The following is a 20,379-nucleotide window of genomic DNA, read 5'->3' as shown; positions in this document are numbered from 1 at the left end:
AAAAACTCAATTGACTCTCAAGCTCTGTTGGCAAAAAATGCACTTCATTGTATATAATATATCTTGAAGTGCAGATTTTGGAAAACTGGGTCGGGTGGTTAGTTTTGTTGTTGTTTTTTGATGCTATCACAAATTGGTCATACTTGCTCTTCAGCCATGCTGATGGACTCATCTTGCTCTCTTGCTTGAAGCCAAAATATTCCTACGCCGGACATTTGGCTTTGCAATCATCTTTTTCCTCCTGATTTTCCTCTCTGCAGTGTGAATATAATATAATAATATTTTTATTAATACTTTTGTTTTGCCGATATTATCGGCCAATAAATGTTTTAAAATGTAATATCAGAAATTATCGGTTTCAAAAAGTAAAATTAATGACTTTTTAAAACGCCGCTGTAAGGAGCGGTACACAGACCTAGAGAGAAGTACAGACAGTTGTCGCGTAAAGACTCCGCCGAGAAAAAACAAAAATACAACAAAAACCACCCCAAGGCAAAAGCCCACGTTGTGGTCAGGGACAATGCACGCAGTATGGCAAAAGCTCCAGTGGAGTTTGGTGTGGCTAGTCTGCCCTGCATGCACACTTTGCAGCTTGCAGTGAACGAAGGTGCCCTGTCTCAACGCAGCATTTCGGAAGCTCTGACTGACTGGTAGGCCACTTCAAGCACTCACCACTAGCTTGCAGCACGTTTTTGTTACTCATACACAGTGTTGGGTTAGTTACTGAAAAGCAGTAACTAGTTACAGTTACTAGTTACTTCATTTCAAAAGTAACTCAGTTACTAACTCAGTTACTTACACCAAAAAGTAATGCGTTACTGTGAAAAGTAACTATTTAGTTACTTCTTTTTTCTTTTTTTTTTAAAGCTCCAATTAATGCCCTTTTAGCCTTCATTTCAGTACTGTTATTGTAGTGGAGAATAATACAATCTGTTGATCAACTTGACATGCATTTGCATCACTCAACTCTGCTAAGCCATGTGGTCTACATACAACACACAAAGACAAAGATATGTTACAAAGGCCAATTTGTTTCTGGCCAGAACAAATTGACAAAACTATTTTAAATAGCTGCAACATAACATACATAAGTAACAAACAGCATAATAACAGCATAGATGTAAACCAAGAAAGGCACACACTACATACACAAAGTCTAACCAGGCATTTTATTCCTCAAGTAATTCTTATACAAAATCATGTCTGAAACCCAGAACACTACACATTTCCCCAGTTTTAGTTTAGAGATAAGGAAAGATTGGCCTGGCCCACTAGCATCCCTCTTTATGTTTGTGAACTTTATAGTCTATACATTTAGAGTGATGTGATAATCAAACACTCTAGAAGTCTAGAATGAAAGAGTATATAAGAGAATTGACAGCAACGTTCCCTCTCAGGAGCGCGCATGTGCAATTGCGCACTGCTCAAGCGTCCTCTGCGCACGGCAAATCTATGCCATGCACAAAATCAAATAAAAAAATAAGCGCATAACAATTTTCGACACGACACGGACACGACAGAGAAAACCGTTTTCGTCATCATTGTTCAAATATTGTAACGTCTGTCGAGACGCTTTGAGGACATGAATTCCATCCATCACTTTACTGAGCAAAACTCTTTACTGTCGGCCATAAACACATCACCAAAACATTAGTAAAAAAAATGATATCTAGCAAAACTGGTCATTTTCTGCAGTACAAACCAGACCAAAAGCAACTTTGTTATATCAACAGCAGCCGCTCGCTCTCTCACGTGCGCCAACACTTGCACATATGGCACTTAGCCAGTGATGCGTTTACAGCCACACAAAAAGTCGGACAACTCCAACACCACACATAAAGTGTCATTCCAGGTCGTTACACTATGATTTACCAATTAAATGTGTGCTTATTCTAGTGTCATTTATTAGGAATCTTAATTTATAAATATTAATCATTAAATGCTGTTAGTATATTAAATAAATACTAATAAAAATATATTTTTTACAAACAGGAAGTTGCAGGAATGTACACATGATCCCCTGCTTACATCTCATTGTGCAACATGTGAATGTTTTAATGGGAACTAAATGCAATGTCTGAAAGGGGTACAAATTATTTCCAAAGCAGGACCTCCACCCAGACAAACAATACAAGTACACAGTTCATGAAAAACAATATTTTTTGTTATTGTCATTATAAGTGGGCCTAAACACTTATATTAGAAATGGAAATGACTGCTGTCATTTGATTATAATAATAAGAGAATGTTGTCTGTCTATCTGTGTTGGCCCTGTGATGAGGTGGGGACTTGTCCAGGGTGTACCCTGCCTTCCGCCCGAATGCAGCTGAGATAGGCTCCAGCGACCCCGAAAGGGACAAGCGGTAGGAAATGGATGGATGGATGGAGATGTAAGTTGTTATTTAGTGAGGTTTGGGACAGGTGTGCTGCTGGTGTAGCCACACTGTGCACGTCTAAAGTTGCTCACATGGACTCCACTCAATGCTCAGGGAGTTTTTGCGTTTGCTCACACATGAACAATTAGAGGGAACATTGATTGACAGAGTGTGTACCTTCAGCGGTGAATGGTGGTGGTGGTGGAGGTGAAGTGGCATCAGAGTCTCTGTCTCTCTTTACTAGCTTCGTCGAAGCATGTTGCTATGTAGCTTGTTTCAGCAGATTTGAATTGCTGTTTTGGGCAGTATATAGCATCTTTGATCCAAAGCACAATTTACATTTAACTAAAATGTTCTTTTCTTTGTGCTCGACAAAAGAAAAGTAGTGAAAATATCTCCATGTTAGCAAACTCGACTTCTGGCTCCGCCATGATCAGACACGCCCCCCCCTCGCTCCCCACACTCACACTCAGACACACCCACACAGAGCGCATGTCTCTCTCTCTTCTCCGGCTTGTGACACAAGAAGAATCAGAACGCAGCGCTCCGATAAAACACACTTTATACTACATAAAAAGTAACGTAAAATAACGCAGTAACGCATCATGTAGTAACGGTAACGGAGTTACTGAATATAAAAAAATAACGCGTTAGATTACTAGTTACCGCCGAAACTAACGGCGTTAAAGTAACGCGTTACTTTGTAACGCGTTAGTCCCAACACTGCTCATACAGATACGTTAGAGCAGGGCAGATTGAGCCCAGTTTATAATTCCCTGTTATACAGTATACCAGGCAGTCTTGCATGAAAGGAGGACTATGTTATTGTTTACTTTATTACTCTAGTATACTCTGGACTGAAGCTGTGTGCCTTCATTGTTTTTGTACCTGTTGTTTTGAGGCATGTTTAAAAAAAATAATGCACTTTGTGAAAGTCAAAGTATAGTATTTCCCATAGTTGTAGTAAGTATCAGGATTATCTCAGGGAGAGCATGTACCAAATTCCAAGCTGCTGTTTTGAGGCATGTTAAAAAAAAAAAAGCACTTTATGACTTCAATAATAGATATGGCAGTGCCATGTTGGCACTTTTTTCCATAACTTGAGTTGATTTATTTTGGAAAACCTTGTTACATTGTTTAATGCATCCAGCAGGGCTTCACAACAGAATTAGGCATAATAATGTGTTAATTCCACGACTGTATATATCGGTATTGGTTGATATCGGAATCAGTAATTAAGAGTTGGACAATATCGGATATCGGCAAAAAAGCCATTATCGGACATCTCTACTTTTGTTGTTATATTAGGTACCATAGTGGGTTTTTCTTTTTCTTCACAGAAGTAGAGTTGTCATTATACCAGAATTTCAGTAGTCCATACTGATACCTATGAATGTCCATGATCTTTGATACTTTTTCGATACCAGGGTAAAATAAAAAAAAATTAAAACAGAAGCCGTTTACTTTTAAATTCACTACTTTATTGAACACTGTCAAGCATTTAAGATCGCGGTGCTTCAGCATCTTTTTTTACAGATTTCAAATTGCAATCCCAAATTCCAAGAGGTATATACATTCAAAAAAGACCAGCAGCAGCTTATAGTCAACCTGCAATATATTATTCTTAATATTCTTTCAATATGGTGGTAGTGTGACATCATGTGATTTGTAATGAAATTGGAAAATAAAAAGGCTAAAACATATTTAAAGAAACATATTTTGCTTACTAGTATCAACATTTCAACCCTTTTCTCATTTCGTTATTCCTTTTTGTTCTGTTTATCACTGTTTCTTTTTTTTGTAGGTTTTATTTCTACAATGTGCCAAGGGCCTATAAAAAAGAGATGTGTTCAGTAAATGGCCCACAGGACATACTTTGCCTTCCTGGGGAAATAAGTAAACCAGCGGTGTTCAAAGTGTTGCCAAACCACAAAAGAGTGTCTCTAAGATGTGTTTTCGTATAATTTATCAAAGTGCTAAAGGTTGTGTTGCACACTCCTGGAGGTTTTCTGCACGCTGTGGTAAAGCACACTCCTTGAGCTTCTGGTGGCGCATCTCTGCACTCACTAATGCGGCGAATACTTTCATGACCGCTTGTATTTGATGGCCAAATAAATGCATGATGCAAGGTACACCTCTCTTTTACTTTAAATATGTACCTTTACTCGCTAAATATAACAAAACAAGTTACTAAAGTGCATCACAGATCATTTCTGCAATGTCTTATTCTCTGGCAAATCAGGCACATATGAGGTGTGTTGTAAAGCAGACTTATGCCACTCCTACAGTTATGCTTCACTGCCAAAGTTTTATTACAATTTGTTCATATGCCAGGATGGACCAGAAGCGCCAAATCTGCATTGGTGACAGGCTTCCACAAAAAACTAAACACATGGGAAACACTGGGTTATTTTTATAAGACAGCTGGCGCTCTTCTTCGACGCTGACTCAGTGCTCACGCGTCAAGAATTGACGCCGCTCACCAAGGAAAAAGTGCACAGTGTTCGGTACTGACAACACTGAAAAAGCAAGTATTAATGTATTTTCTGCGTGTTGGTATCAACTTAGTATCACAGTATTGAATCTTTTACCAACCCTATACAAAAAAGAGCACAACATTATATCCAACAATTATCTATGGACATCCATCCATCCATTTTCTACCGCTTGTACCTTTTGGGGACAGTTAAATCTAATCTGCTTACTTAAGCATTTACACAAAAGCAAGTGCAAAACAACTGGCAATGAAGTATTAAGTGTATATGACACATGTAGTTGTGTTGTTGCAAATGTGATATGTCTCACCCAAAAACAAGGTGACACCCGGGTAAACAAGAGTGCCACCAATGCCCTAATAAAATGTCTCAAAACAATTGGATTGTAGTGGCGTTAACAACCATGTTCGAAAACAACTTAAAGCCTAATATCCTTTTTTCTAAAATCCTCTTTCTCCACTCACCCCAAAAAAACACTTGCCAAATAATCAGCTTAGGTGATAAGACTGCTGGGCTTCAAGGCTGAAGACAACTGCACACACCACATGTACACTCCATGGCCAAATCATTAGGTACACCTGTACATGCTAATGGTATCTAATAAATACAATTCAATATGTAATTAAATGTATCAATATGACTTATTTTACCTGGGGGTAAGATACTAGCTATTTGTACATAGACACAATTAATTGGATTAAAAGCCGAACTGGAATAAAAATGCTTCATGTAAACACGCCATTCGGAATATTCTGACCCGATCACACGCGTTTGGATTAAAATTTAATTTCTACCGAGACGGGTGGTTTATGCCGTTAGTCATTCAGATTGGAGCGCATGCAAACACTCCTTCCAAAGTGCGGGTCGAAATTATCCTTACTGCGCATGTCTTTGACATCAGCTATACTGTAATTTAATCATCTCATAATGAAGTGATTATCTTGCTGCTGTCTCACCTTATTCAACATGTACAGAAGTAGCGTTATAAATGTTGAGTTTGTTGCTCTAGAAACCTAGCAAAACTGAAATATGGTCTTGAGCGTCATGTGTCGATGTAACAATTAAACAATATACGAGCTGTTTTATTGACAGTCTTACAGCTTCTCCAAGTGTTAACTGCTGTCCTCAGGCTGTAACATGATGACGCGCCCTGATGACCCCATGTCTGCGACCACAGAAACTACGGCAACCCATACATATCACAACATGGAGGGCACAGAACAGCTCCATTTCAAAAATAAAGGTGAAACAAAGGTAGCGAACACAAGGAAAACTGATAAATAAATACTGTGACAACGTCGGACAATCAGAAATGCACTGAGCCATGTGTGTTTACAATGGAAGTCACTGCTTCTTCTTCTTCTACTTCCATTTAAGATTGGTGCTGCGCATATAATAAAGTATTCCTATTTAAGGTGTGATGCATGGAAATGCATGTCCTAATTGGATAATTTTTTTCGGGGTCCATGTGCACAGTAACATTTTAATCTGAATAGCTTGTATTCAGTCACGTTCTTCCTGGACGTAAAAAAGCGTTGGAGTTCAACCAAGCCAAGATGACTGTTGTGCAGCAAGCAGTGCACAAGCTCTCTGAGTACGCGAGAGGCGTAGTTTTTCCTGCAAAAAGCAGTAATGAGCAAAAAATCTAACTATGCAATGGAATAGATCCCAATACTTCATCAAAACGATTTGTCGAATGATATTAAGGACATACATATTGAACTATCTTGTGCTCCAGACATCAGTCTACACAACAAAACAGATGAAAAAAGCATGGAGGCCTACAACTTATTTGTGTGGGGCATGGTCAAGGAAATGGGTATCAAGACATTCCCCAATAACTATGCATAGTTTTTGCTCGGGTAAGGTTGTAGTTCATGATTTAACTTTGCATCCGTGACTGCATATCGTTTAACAAACAAACAATTATTAAATCACCATATTAAATATTTGTCCTGTTGTCATGGGTACTCTGGCAGATTTGTGTCCAAAAAAAACGTAACAAACCTTTCTTGACAAAGAATCTGTTACAAGTATCTGTTTGTTAAAAATTAAAATATAAACAATATTAAGATGATACTTCAATGGGAAATACTAAACGAGTAAAGTATATTGAAAAATATGTTAAACAAACCATTAAAGCCCTACTGAAATGCGATTTTCTTATTTAAACGGGGATAGCAGGTCCATTCTATGTGTCATACTTGATCATTTCGTGATATTGCCATATTTTTGCTGAAAGGATTTAGTAGAGAACATCGACGATAAAGTTCGCAACTTTTGGTCGCTGATAAAAAAGCCTTGCCTGTACCGGAAGTAGCAGACGAGTAGCGTGAGGTCACAGGTTGTGGAGCTCCTCACATCTGCACATTGTTTACAATCATGGCCACCAGCAGCGAGAGCGATTCAGACCGAGAAAGCGACGATTTCGCCATTAATTTGAGCGAGGATGAAAGATTCGTGGATGAGGAAAGTGAGAGTGAAGGACTAGAGGGCAGTGGGAGCGATTCAGATAGGGAAGATGCTGTGAGAGGCGGGTGGGAACTGATATTCAGCTGGGAATGACTAAAACAGTAAATAAACACAAGACATATACATACTCTATTAGCCACAACACAACCAGGCTTATATTTAATATACCACAAATTAATACCGCATAACAAACACCTCCCCCCTCCCGTCCATATAACCCGCCAATAAAACTCAAACACCTGCACAACACACTCAATCCCACAGCCCAAAGTACTGTTCACCTCCCCAAAGTTCATACAGCACATATATTTCCCCAAAGTCCCCAAAGTTACGTACGTGACATGCACATAGCGGCACGCACGTACGTGCAAGCGATCAAATGTTTGGAAGCCACAGCTGCATGCGTACTCACTGCACCGTGTCTGCGTATCCAACTCAAAGTCCTCCTGGTAAGAGTCTCTGTTGTCCCAGTTCTCCACAGGCCAATGGTAAAGCTTGACTGTCATCTTTCGGGAATGTAAACAATGAAACACCGGCTGTGTTATCCGGCAAAACAGTCAGGGGGTGCATTCTACGGCGGGGGTGCGTTATCCAGCACAACACCTGCCGCAATACACCGCTTCCCACCTACAGCATTCTTCTTTGCTGTCTCCATTGTTCATTGAACAAATTGCAAAAGATTCACCAACACAGATGTCCAGAATACTGTGGAATTTTGCGATGAAAACAGACGACTTAATAGCTGGCCACCATGCTGTCCCAAAATGTCCGCTACAATCCGTGACGTCACGAGCAGACGTCATCATACTGAGACGTTTTCAGCAGGATATTTTGCGCAAAATTTAAAATTGCACTTTAGTAAGCTAACCCGGCCGTATTGGCATGTGTTGCAATGTTAAGATTTCATCATTGATATATAAACTATCAGACTGCGTGGTCGGTAGTAGTGGGTTTCAGTAGGCCTTTAATGAAGTGATCACTGCAAACTTGTGCGTTCTTCGGTTTTGCTTGCTCCCTTGGACTGGAGCGCATGCCGCTTTTGTCATCGTTTTTGTAAAATCTTGCCCTCTTCCGTCCTTCTTGACTACCTCTTGAGGACCTCTGAAGAAACGGTTATCCTTTTCGCGATTTGAACTATTCGTACAGCCAAAAACAACACAAACACATGGCCATTTTTCTTCGAGAAAGGAGAAAGGCTAAATGGCGCCTAGTACCCATTGAGATCAGACACTAGCATGACCACCACGCATATTTAATACGCCGGATGTGATGTCATGTAAATCCAAGCAATTATGATCATATTAAATACATTTTACCCATGTATTTATTGGGTACTGTCAAATTATACAATAAAAAGTGAGCATTATTATTTGTAATGACTAGGGATGTATTTTGTTAGCATTTTATCGACAAAGATACCAATATCGATATTCTTTATCGATACCCATATTCATGTGTACTTTTATCGGTACTGTATGTAATTGGTGTAAATAAAGATGCATTTTTATCACCATTTGTATTAGCACAAGAGGTTGAACCCCACCAACATCTAACATTTTACAGCAGGGAAATACTTAAACAAGTCAACTATGTTTGCAGTGCAAAGTGCAATGCAGTTTTTATGCCATCATCTTGTAAGGACCACTCAAATGCATCACTGTGTACATTATGTTTCATATTAAATATATGATAGAAATCAATACAATCAATTAGTATGTTAGATGGGTGTATATTTAGGCAAGCTGTGTTTTGATGCCACGCAAACACAGCGCAATGGAGTGATGCAAGATGGTGACTTTAGACCTGTGAGCGGATGCTGTTTTGCTTCAGAGCAACTTTATGTTGTCTATCTGTGTTGGCCCTGGGATGAGGTGGCGACTTGTCCAGGGTATACCCCGCCTACCGCCCAAATGTAGCTGAGATAGGCTCCAGCGGCCCCTGCGACCTCGAAAGGGACAAACGGTAGAAAATGGATGGATGGATGGCTGGATATATTACGTAAATGTTTAAATTTTTGGAATGAATTAATTGGTCTGTGAATTTATAGATTGCTTGGAAGACAGTTGATAATAAATAAATAAATGATAAATGGGTTATACTTGTATAGCGCTTTTCTACCTTCAAGGTACTCAAAGCGCTTTGACAGTATTACCACATTCACCCATTCACACACACATTCACACACTGATGGCGGGAGCTGCCATGCAAGGCACTAACCAGCAGCCATCAGGAGCAAGGGGTGAAGTGTCTTGCCCAAGGACACAACGGACGTGACTAGGATAGTAGAAGGTGGGGATTGAACCCCAGTAACCACGGCCACTCTACCAACTTCGCCACGCCGTCCCCTTGATGAAGTGCTTGTGACTTTATTATTGCCAGGCGTGTCTTTGAGGGACTTTTGAGGAGGAAATATTGTTGTGTTACAAACTTTTGTTATTCGGGATCATTCAAAGTTGATTATCAGATCCTACCTGTGTCTTTTTTTACGCGTAGCAGCAGCACCTGAAGTGAATATGACAGTGTGTCATAATTACGATGGTCAGCAGGATAAAGAAAATACAGATAGCGGTATCATTTGTCCAGAACCTTAATGGTCCTCCTGGATCGACCCAATTAGGAACCAATACCAAAAAATACCAGTACTTAGCATACATCCCTAGTAATGAGAGCCTCTAAAATACAGCAATTGTCTTCAACCCCATTATTTGCGTGTGTACTGAATAAAGTGTCCTGCATGTGTTGGGAGAAGCTAATGTTGAGGTTAACTGATTGGGAATGGTAAATCCTCTAAAACACAAGTTTAATTCTACCCCAGCCTGCTCTGGCCTCAGGATCCACCCTGCAAAACACACACACAAAAACACAGCTGGACAGTCATGAGACACCCCCCCTGCTGTGTGGGAACAAACCATCTTAACAGTAAGAGAACACACACACTCTGCACTTAGTGTTCAGTCACCTGTGCGCCTATGATCACACACACTCTTTAAACTGTGTGTGAGTGCAGGCGACAAGCGCTAACAATGATATCACTCAGGCTGTCGAAATCTCCTGCTACCTCCCACCGGGTAAAGATTGCTGGGAGAGAAGAGACCAAAACGGGAGTGTCGGGAATGAAAGGGAAGCCTGTTAGCACCCGCTGGATGATGAGTGTGTGGGGGAGAACAAGAGTAGTTGAAGTTGGAGAAAGGCCGGTCAAAGAATGTGTTCGCATGGTGCGCAGTCCTAGGTCAAGTTTGGAAAGTGCAGAGGACTTCATTAAATGGAATGAGGAGCTAATGTTATTTGTCTCTTGATGATTTTCAGATAAAGCTAGCTGGTGTTTTGCCTCATGGCAACATGTAATCATGTAAAGGCTTCCCTTAATTGATGAATGATTGATGTATAATACATGTAACAATGTTAAAATTTAGGTCAGTGGTCTCATACCACCAGCTAGGGCACCGATACCGGTTCATGATGCATTTGCTACAGGGCCGCACAAAAACATTAAATAATCGATAAACGACCGCATTTTCTCCGTCTTAATTTCCGCCTGTCCCACTAGACCAGTGGTTCTTAACCTGGGTTCGATCGAACCCTAGGGGTTCGGTGAGTCAGCCTCGGGTTCGGCAGAGGTCAAGACACACCCGAGTCATCATGTAAATAAAAACTTCTCCCTATCGGCGTATTACGGATACAGCAACAGCAGAAGTCACACTGATTTGCAGGTGTGTAATTTGTTGTGAGTTTATGCTCTGTGTTGGTTTTGTTGTTTGAACAAGGTGATGTTCATGCACGGTTCATTTTGTGCACCAGTAAAAAAAACATGGTAACACTTTAGTATGGGGAACATATTCACCATTAATTAGTTGTTTATTAACATGCAAATTAGTAACATATTGGCTTTTAACTAGTCATTATTAAGTACTTATTAATGCCTTATTCAGCATGGCCTTATTATAACCCAAACCCTCTAACCCTAACCAAATAACTCTAAATTAAGTATTTGTTACTTAGAATATGTTCCCCATATTAAAGTGTTACCAAAAACATATAACTTTGTCTTGAATTTGAAAAAAAAAACATTTTATTTTTCACTAAAGAAGGGTTCGGTGAATGCGCATATGAAACTGGTGGCGTTCGGTACCTCCAACAAGGTTAAGAACCACTGCACTAGACACAAAAAAAATGTTAAAATGTATAATAAAACTGACAAGAAGTCTCATTCTGTACACAAGGCCAAAATGGGAATGGTCATGGGAATGCATTTAACCAACACTTCATCATCATCAACACAAAGAACTGGTTGAAAAGGGCTTTCTTAACAAAGTGAAACATAAACATTTTCTGCGGAGAAACCACAATGATGCAACTTTTTCTCTCTACCTTTCCTCCCCCCGCCTTCGCTCGTGTCTTTCATGTAGGGATCAGAGAATCGTGCCACTTATCGCAGCAGCCTAGAGAGGCTTTGCTACAAAAGGTGCCGTGACATGCCTGATTTAACAGGGCGCACACAAAGACCCCTCTATGGCACCCCCTCCCTGACTTTTCTTTTTATCCCATCCATACACAGAATAACCCTGACACAGCCTGTCTTCAAATACACTTTTTCTCCACGCAGAAATAATGTCACTCTCATGGACTCTGGCTGTCGTACTTTTTTTGCACACGCACATCGATCCAGCCTTGGTCCTTTTCTCCCACAATGGGATTAGCGGGGGGGATTCCTTCATTCTTTTCAAGTGGGTACGCCGCCGATCCACTTACGATAGACTGGCTTGTGTGCTGAAAAGAGTGATGAGGCGGGGAGGAGAAAGTAATCCTAAAAAGAGTGTAGAGGACACTGGAACAGAAGAAAGCTTCTTCAGTTGTTCCTTCAAGGAGACGTACAATTTTTATAAACAAGACATTAATGGATGGATGGATCCTGTGTGTCGCCTCAGTTTTTATCTCAAACCTATAAAGACTTATCTACTGTAGTTTGTGTTACCACAGAAGAGTCCATATGAGATTGTTCATTGTAAAGAGCATGAAGTTCATAAAGTGTAGGTAGATAAAGAGAGGACAGGAGACAAAGAGGCAAAAATTATATTGTAGCCTTTTAGTTATAGTTGGGGGTTACCCACATATGCGGTCCTCTCCAAGGTTTCTCATAGTCATTCACATCGACGTCCCACTGGGGTGAGTTTTTCCTTGCCCTTATGTGGGCTCTGTACCGAGGATGTCGTTGTGGCGTGTGCAGCCCTTTGAGACACTTGTGATTTAGGGATATATAAATAAACATTGATTGATTGATTGATAGTTGATTGAATTAAGACACAAGAAGTGCAGAAGTGGACCTGTTGCCAGGGTGACAAGAGGCAGCAAAACCCCGCCCTCCCCTGCAGTGTTTCTTACAGTGATGTCATGAATGGGCCCGTGGCCAACGGCACAAAGGCACCAGAGGGTGTCCTCGCCTGCATTCTCTGTCAGGTGCTCCCCTGCCAAGCCCTCTCACTGTCTGGCCCTCTTTCTGTTGCTGACTTATTCAACTTTGGTCAGCATGCAGCCGCAGAGGTCGTGGCTCACTTTCTTTCAGTTCTGATGAAGAGCAAAGCTGATCATGTTAGCTAAGAGAATGTTTCCCAGCAGGAGAGGTGGTTGAAAAGTCAGAAAAGGGCAGACTTCAAGTTTGTAGCCTTTCTGTGTGAGGTTTCATTTGAGCGTAGCAAATTCATCAGGGAAAAAGATACACCGTAGAACCCAGTAATCTCAAAATCTCTCATTCCCAAAATAAGCAGTTGTCAACATACCTAGAACTGAAACCTGCTTAATTACTTGTGATTTTTACCAGAAACATAGGGAAAATAATCCAAAAAAGATGTTTAACCTATAGTAGTTTGCTAAAAATATGTTTGTCCATTTGCACATTTAGATTAGAGCTGGGGTTTTCAAACTGTTGTACGGGTGCCTTAAACATGTTTGTGGGCGCCATCTAGTGGTATGCCAAAGAATCACTTAATTAAGTGATTAGTGTTTTATTTTCCAATATTTAAACACAGTCTTACTGTTCAAACCGTGTGTAATGTCACAGTGGCCAAAAATATTAAATATACTTGTTAAAAAAACAAACTTTGCCTTGTTTTTAATGAATACTTAGGCCTACTACACTACTGTATTTTAATGTTGGTCATTATGGTGGTACTTGTGAGAGCCAAGGTTTTCCTTGGTGAAAAGGTTTGAGAACCACTGGATTAGATTACAGTTGTAGTCATTTGCCAATGTAGAGAGAGGAGTAATGTCGGGGCGGTATAGCTCGGTTGGTAGAGCAGCCGTGCCAGCAACTTGAGAGTTGCAGGTTCGATCCCCGTTTCCGCCATCCTAGTCACTGCCGTTGTGTCCTTGGGCAAGACACTTTACCCACCTGCTCCCAGTGCCACCCACACTGGTTTAAATGTAACTTCGATATTGGGTTTCACAATGTAAAGCGCTTTGAGTCACTTGAGAAAAAAGCGCCATATAAATGTAATTCACTTCACTTCACTTCACTAATGTGTATGGTTCTGAGCTGTGATTTAGACATTAGGCTATAGGTGGAAGTGGCATTTGTCTGCTATTTAGTTAGAGCCGGCCCAAGAGAGAGGCAGAGTTTTTTGTTGTTGTTTTTCAGGGGTGTTTTTTAATAGACAAATACGTTTACCGTATTTTCCGCACTATAAGCCGCACCTAAAAACCACAAATTTTCACAAAAGCTGACAGTACGGCTTATAACCCGGTGCGCCTTATATATGGATTAATATAAATATTTATTTTCATAAAGTTTCGGTCTCGCAACTACGGTAAACAGCCGCCATCTTTTTTCCCCGTAGAAGAGGAAGCGCTTCTTCTTCTATGGTAAGCAACCGCCAAGGTAAGCACCCGCCCCCATAGAAGAGGAAGCGCTTCTTCTTCTACTGTAAGCAACCACCCGCCCCCATAGAAGAAGAAGCCCCCGGATATTGCGTTTCATTTCATTTGTGTGTTTACATCTGTAAAGACCACAAAATGGCTCCTACTAAGCGACACGCGTATAACGCAGAATTTAAACTTAAGGCGATATTTAACCAAAGAACTCCAACCGCTCGATATTGGTGTCAACAGGGCATTTAAAGCACGACTGCGAACGGCGTGGGAACAATGGATGACCGAAGGCGAACACACCTTCACTAAGACAGGGAGACAGCGCCGGACGACATACGCCAACATCTGCCAGTGGATCGTAAATGCCTGGGCGGATATTTCGGTCACAACTGTGGTCCGAGCTTTCCGGAAGGCAGGATTCACAGAACTGCGACGAGACGGGGCCGGCCATTTTGGATCCCGTATTCGCCCAACTTTTTAATTCGGACACCGAAGGAGAAGAATTCGAGGGATTTATGAATGAAGAATAACTTCAGAAAGTGAGCGTTATGTTTATTTTGTGTGTTGTGACATTAACGTTCGAGCAACATTAAGTTATTGATGCTTATTGATTGCACATTTGCACATTACCGTACATTTTGGGAGTGAACAGAGTTGTTAGAACGCTGGTTTTTAATATATTATTAAAGTTTGACCGACCTATCTGACTGTTTTTTTTTGACATTCCTTTTAGCGCAGTTAGATGCGGCTTATAACACGGGGCGGCTTATAGGTGGACAAAGTTTTGAAATATGCCGTTCATTGAAGGCGCGGCTTATAACCCAGGGCGGCTTATGGTGCGGAAAATACGGTATATGGATATTTTCTCAATTTGTATTGGGTGTGTCTATGTATTTAGATAGATATATAGATATACATACATATACATATATGTATTATTATTAATAATAGTAAGGTATATAAGATATGGATAATGAGCCCATGCAACATATGCCGGGACAGTAGGTCGGCATGCACCTTCTGAGCAACGGCTGCAAACCACCGCAAACTAAAAGAAGAAGAAGGGAAGAAGAGGAGTTGCCAAACCGTGTTGTTCTGTCCGGTGTACAGTGCTATTTTGTACACGCTAATAAAATATGAATTTCTGCATAGTCATCTTGCTTCATCGTCATTTTGCCAACATTACACCGTTTTATACATTTATCCAACAGAACTGCTGCTGTAATTTTTGGATTACAATGACAATAAAGATTTCATGCATGCTAAATATTTCATCCGGTGACTAACATTTAAGGGAAAATAATAAAAGAGTGTAAAATCTAGTTTAAGGAATAGTCTCGGAAAGATATGTGGGAATTGGTGAGGTCGTGGGTTGAGAGTGTGAGAAGCCCACAAAAACGAGATGGAGTATGTCCAAACACTGATGGAACAAACACAAGCTAGAAGAGGAGTGCAGCACAAATGAGCAAAATAATTTCTTATCTCTCCATACTCACACTGCATGTCAGCTTTATCGGGCTCATTAAAATTGTCTATTTTGCGTCTGCACCAAACACACTAAAGCCTTCAGCTCCATCTATTTCGAGATAGCTAAGCGCCTAGCTTGGTTTTTTCTGCGTAGATTGAGCACTTTTTTAGCCCAAAGCAATTAGACAAAAGCCATAAGCCCTGTCAGCATTTCAATGCATTGAGAAACAAATCACCGGTTGGATATTTCTGTGTTCCTTTCTCAATTCTTTACTGCCTTTCTCCTCACTTAACTCCCTTTTTTGCTGATATGACAGGAATAATTGACTGCAAAGGATTGCCTGTTAACCCTTACATACACACACATGCAGTGAAAAAGCCAATCTCACCGTTCATGTTTGATACAACCTGGTGCACAGAGAGAGCCTAATTTCCATCACAACAGGAGCTTAGGGTGAAACATGGTCGAAAGTACCTTGATTCACAAGAGCACTCAGTCAGAAGAGCCAAGATGTCACTATGGAAAAGACACGTGTATTTAAAGCAAGCTGTTAAGATGAGGAGCGTTTATCATGTGAACTCCAAATACATACAGTACATTTATAAACCAACCTGGCAGTAGTAGTCTTTAACCATTGAGGAAGAGGGACAGAAATACTGGTGGTAAGAACCAAGCAGAAGCAGCAACAGAATTCAATTTTATGGGGACGCTGCATCAGGGCAACCAGAGGCAAAGTTAAGAGTACACCTTGACATTTTTATTGCTGCTTTTTTTGTGATTGCGGCTAATCTTACTCAGGCAGAAGCATCGCCTCCTACAAATTGTATGCACATTCTGCTAAAGCACAGCCAGGAACTCAATTCATCTCGAGGGAACAGGTTTCACGGTTGAGGGAATGCTTTCCTGTCAGTTTCTTTGTTACTTCCTGAAATTTTAAACCACCTGTGCATATTCGAGCCAACACACTCAGCTCGATGTATCATGGTTTATGCATTCAATAATTTTCTGCTACTATAGCTATTGATATATTGGGCCATCACTGATATTTCCTGAAAGACAACTGAGAGAACCGTTAGGCAGGAGGCTCCATGTAGACTGCAGACCTCTCCTAAGTATCGATCACGTGATGATGTCTTGAATGATAATGAAACACAAATGTTGTCCACATCCTGCACATCATCTTCATCATCATCAAAAACTCATCTCAGTGCAGTATGACCTGTCTTGTGATGTTGTGGCTTCAGGTTTCATTATTACCGTAATCTGAATGACGTCATGTAGGTCACCATCAAAGCCATTTACCCAGAATATATTGATGTACGTTCACTGATGAGTCATCCTCTCCTGATCTCATAGTACATTAAGAACAATGACTTATTGATGAGGCTGCAGTCACCAGATCATCAGGAGCTTCGACTTTGGAACACAGTGAGTTGCTCTTTTTGCTGTTGTCTGATGCAAGACTCCTGAGGATGCATATTATTACACAACACAGAGTACAATACTGGTTTTACCGAAACAAGATATTTCCTACTTTAGGCACTACAGAGCCCTGACCTCAACCCCAAGAAAGCCCTAAAGTTAATTGTTTTAAAATCTGATACTTATGTGCTCACATGAAGCACAACACCCATTATTTTATTAGGCCGCACCCCTTTTTAAAACACCTCCATCAAGTTTGTGAGCCTTTCTAATATATAATATGATGTACAGCAGGGGTTTCTAAACTACAGCCCGCAAGACAAGTGCGGCCTGCCAGCCTCTTCAATTTGGCCCCCCGAGAAGTCATGAGTTCAACAAAGCATCGCACCGCAAGGTGCTCTCAAATAAATCTTAGATACCAGGCGATCTCTGAATGCTTCATATTTGTTGCCATCTTATGGACAATGTGAATAAATCAGATCAATGACCCTTGAAAGTAATTTGAAGTAACAGCACAGCATTTACTTGTATGACACAATCTAAACAACCTTCCCTAGTAATGGTGCAAAAAAAATGCAACTAACAGAGGTCAACACACAATCACACATTACACAACCTGCTCACTGAACATTGTAGATATTATGAAAAACTTCCAAACCCCATAAAAAAAATCTAAATTACACCCATTTAAATCCATTAGATGGGAAAGATGTAAAACATTCTCTACACTTACCCATGTTTGGCGCATTTAGCTGCTTGATATTTCTGATTTATTACAAAACTTTAAGAAGGTTGTCAGGGAAGTAAACAAGGTAGGAGTCAAACTTTCACATACTCTTAATATCCAAATATATTATTATATATTACTTGTATTAATTATATATCTATCATATTAATATCTACACACACATATATATATATATATATATATATATAGAGAGAGAGAGAGAGAGAGAGAGAGAGAGATGTATACACACACACACACACACACACACACATATATATATATATACTGTATATATATATGTATGTGTGGGAAAAAAAATCACAAGACTATTTCATCTCTACAGGCCTGTTTCATGAGGGGGGGTACCCTCAATCATCAGGAGATTTTTTTGCGCTCTACTACGGTATCGAGCACTATTTTTTGGATAACCTTATTAAGACATATACTGTATATATATATATATATATATATATATATATACTGTGTATATATATATATATATATATATATATATATATATATATACACACGTATATATGCATGTATATAAACATATATATATATATATATATATATATATATATATATATATATATATACCGTATTTTCCGCACTATAAGGCGCACCGGATTATTAGCCGCACCTTCTATGAATTACATATTTCATAATTTTGTCCACCAATAAGCCGCCCCGGACTAAAAGCCGCGCCTACGCTGCGCTAAAGTGAATGTCAAAAAAACGCTGCGCTAAAGTGAATGTCAAAAAAACAGTCAGATAGTTCAGTCAAACTTTAATAATATATTGAAAACCAGCGTTCTAACAACTCTGTCCCAAAATGTACGCAAATGTGCAATCACAAACATAGTAAAATTCAAAATGGTGTAGAGCAATAAATAGCAACATAATGTTGCTCGAACGTTAATGTCACAACACACAAAATAAACATAGCGCTCACCTTCTGAAGTTATTCTTCATTCGTAAATCCTTCGAATTCTTCGTCTTCGGTGTCCGAATTGAAAAGTTGCGCAAGCGTGGGATCCAAAAATGGCCGGTTCCGTCTCGTAGAAGTCATCGGATTCAGTGTCGCTGTTGTTGTGCAGCAGTTCTGTGAATCCTGCCTTCCGGAAAGCTCGGACCACAGTTGTGACCGAAACTATCTGCCCAGGCATTTACGATCCACTGGCAGATGTTGGCGTATGTCGACCGGCGCTATCTGCCCGTCTTAGTGAAGGTGTGTTCGCCTTCGGAGCTGTGTGAAAAAAGCCACCCGGCCTCTTCGCGTAAACTTCCCTTAACCACTCGCTCATCTTTTCTTCATCCATCCATCCCTTCGAGTTAGCTTTTATGATGACGCCGGCTGGAAAGGTCTCTTTTGGATGGGTGGAAGTTAGCATGGCAAGCTAGAACCACAGTGAAGGATGACTCCTCATTCCCTGTGGTGCGAATATTCACCGTACGTGCTCCCGTTCCACAGTGCAGTTCACAGGAATATCAGTTGCTGTGAAATACGGTAGTAATCCGTGTGCAGATGGAGAGATTGCGTCTTTTTATGATCCGGATCCTTGTCGCGTAGTAGGAGCCATTTTGTGGTCTTTACAGATGTAAACAGGAAATGAAACGTACGGTGATATCCGCGCGTTTTTTCTTCTTCTTCCGGGGGCGGGTGAAGCGCTTCCTGTTCTATGGGGGCGGGTGAAGCGCTTCCTGTTCTATTGGGGCGGGTGCTTTCCTTGGCGGTTGCTTGCGTAGAAGAAGAAGCGCTTCCTGTTCTACCGGGAAAAAAGATGGCGGCTGTTTACCGAAGTTGCGAGACCGAAACTTTATGAAAATGAATCGTAATAAAGCGCACCGGGTTATTAGGCGCACTGTCAGCTTTTGAGAAAAATTGTGGTTTTTAGGTGCGCCTTATAGTGCGGAAAATACGGTACACATATATATGATAATATATATATACACATATATATGATAATATATATATACACATATATATGATAAATAGATAGATATGAATTAAAGTAACTTTTTACACAGTTACTTTACATCCAGTCAGCTTTCAGCCACCGGCCATATTTTTTTAGGCCCCCAAGTCAAAAAGTTTGGACACCCCTGATGTATAGTATTCTTGCTTCAAGTGAGCACCACACATACACACGCCTAGCCAATGATATTACAAGCTTCTAAAGTATTCATACTTATCAACGTTAAGAGCAAAAAACTTCCCGTAATGACTTTCCTAATCGTAACGCCACAAGCTGAAAGAGGTTCTGTGTGGATGAAAGACCACAAGACTTTATCTGTATTTCAAAGTTAAAGCTGATTTAAGATGAAGACTACAGTGATTTTTTTTTTTTTAATTTAGGTTCAGCACTAAAATGATCCCTTCGTTTTTCCAAACCGAAAAAAAAAATTGTTTTCTCTAGCTGTAGTAGGACAGTGGAAATATGCTGTCTTCATACTGGCCTGGAAACAATATGGTTTGGCAGGGGATTTATTTTATTTCAAACTGTTTCCTTTCCATTTTATATAATTTAACTAAAACTTCCCAAGACTGTCAAAAAC

The 20,379-nt window shown here is 40.2% G+C and overlaps 1 protein-coding gene across 11 annotated transcripts in view; it reads left to right on the top strand.

Annotated features, from left to right (window-relative positions):
• Positions 1–20,379, top strand: part of m1ap (meiosis 1 associated protein) — a 71,338-nt gene that overhangs the window by 22,163 nt on the left and 28,796 nt on the right. The window contains exon 3 of one of the 11 annotated variants that reach the window (XM_061960138.2): positions 17,028–17,099. The exons of the other annotated variants lie outside the window; for them this stretch is intronic. The gene's annotated coding sequence lies outside the window, so the exon portion shown is untranslated. The remainder of the gene's footprint in view (positions 1–17,027; positions 17,100–20,379) is intronic. 11 annotated transcript variants of the gene reach the window in all.

Source organism: Nerophis lumbriciformis, linkage group LG05 (assembly GCF_033978685.3).
Source record: "Nerophis lumbriciformis linkage group LG05, RoL_Nlum_v2.1, whole genome shotgun sequence".
Taxonomy (NCBI): domain Eukaryota; kingdom Metazoa; phylum Chordata; class Actinopteri; order Syngnathiformes; family Syngnathidae; genus Nerophis; species Nerophis lumbriciformis.
The sequence above is the reverse complement of the archived record's forward strand: the minus strand, read 5'-3'. Positions and strand labels throughout refer to the sequence as shown.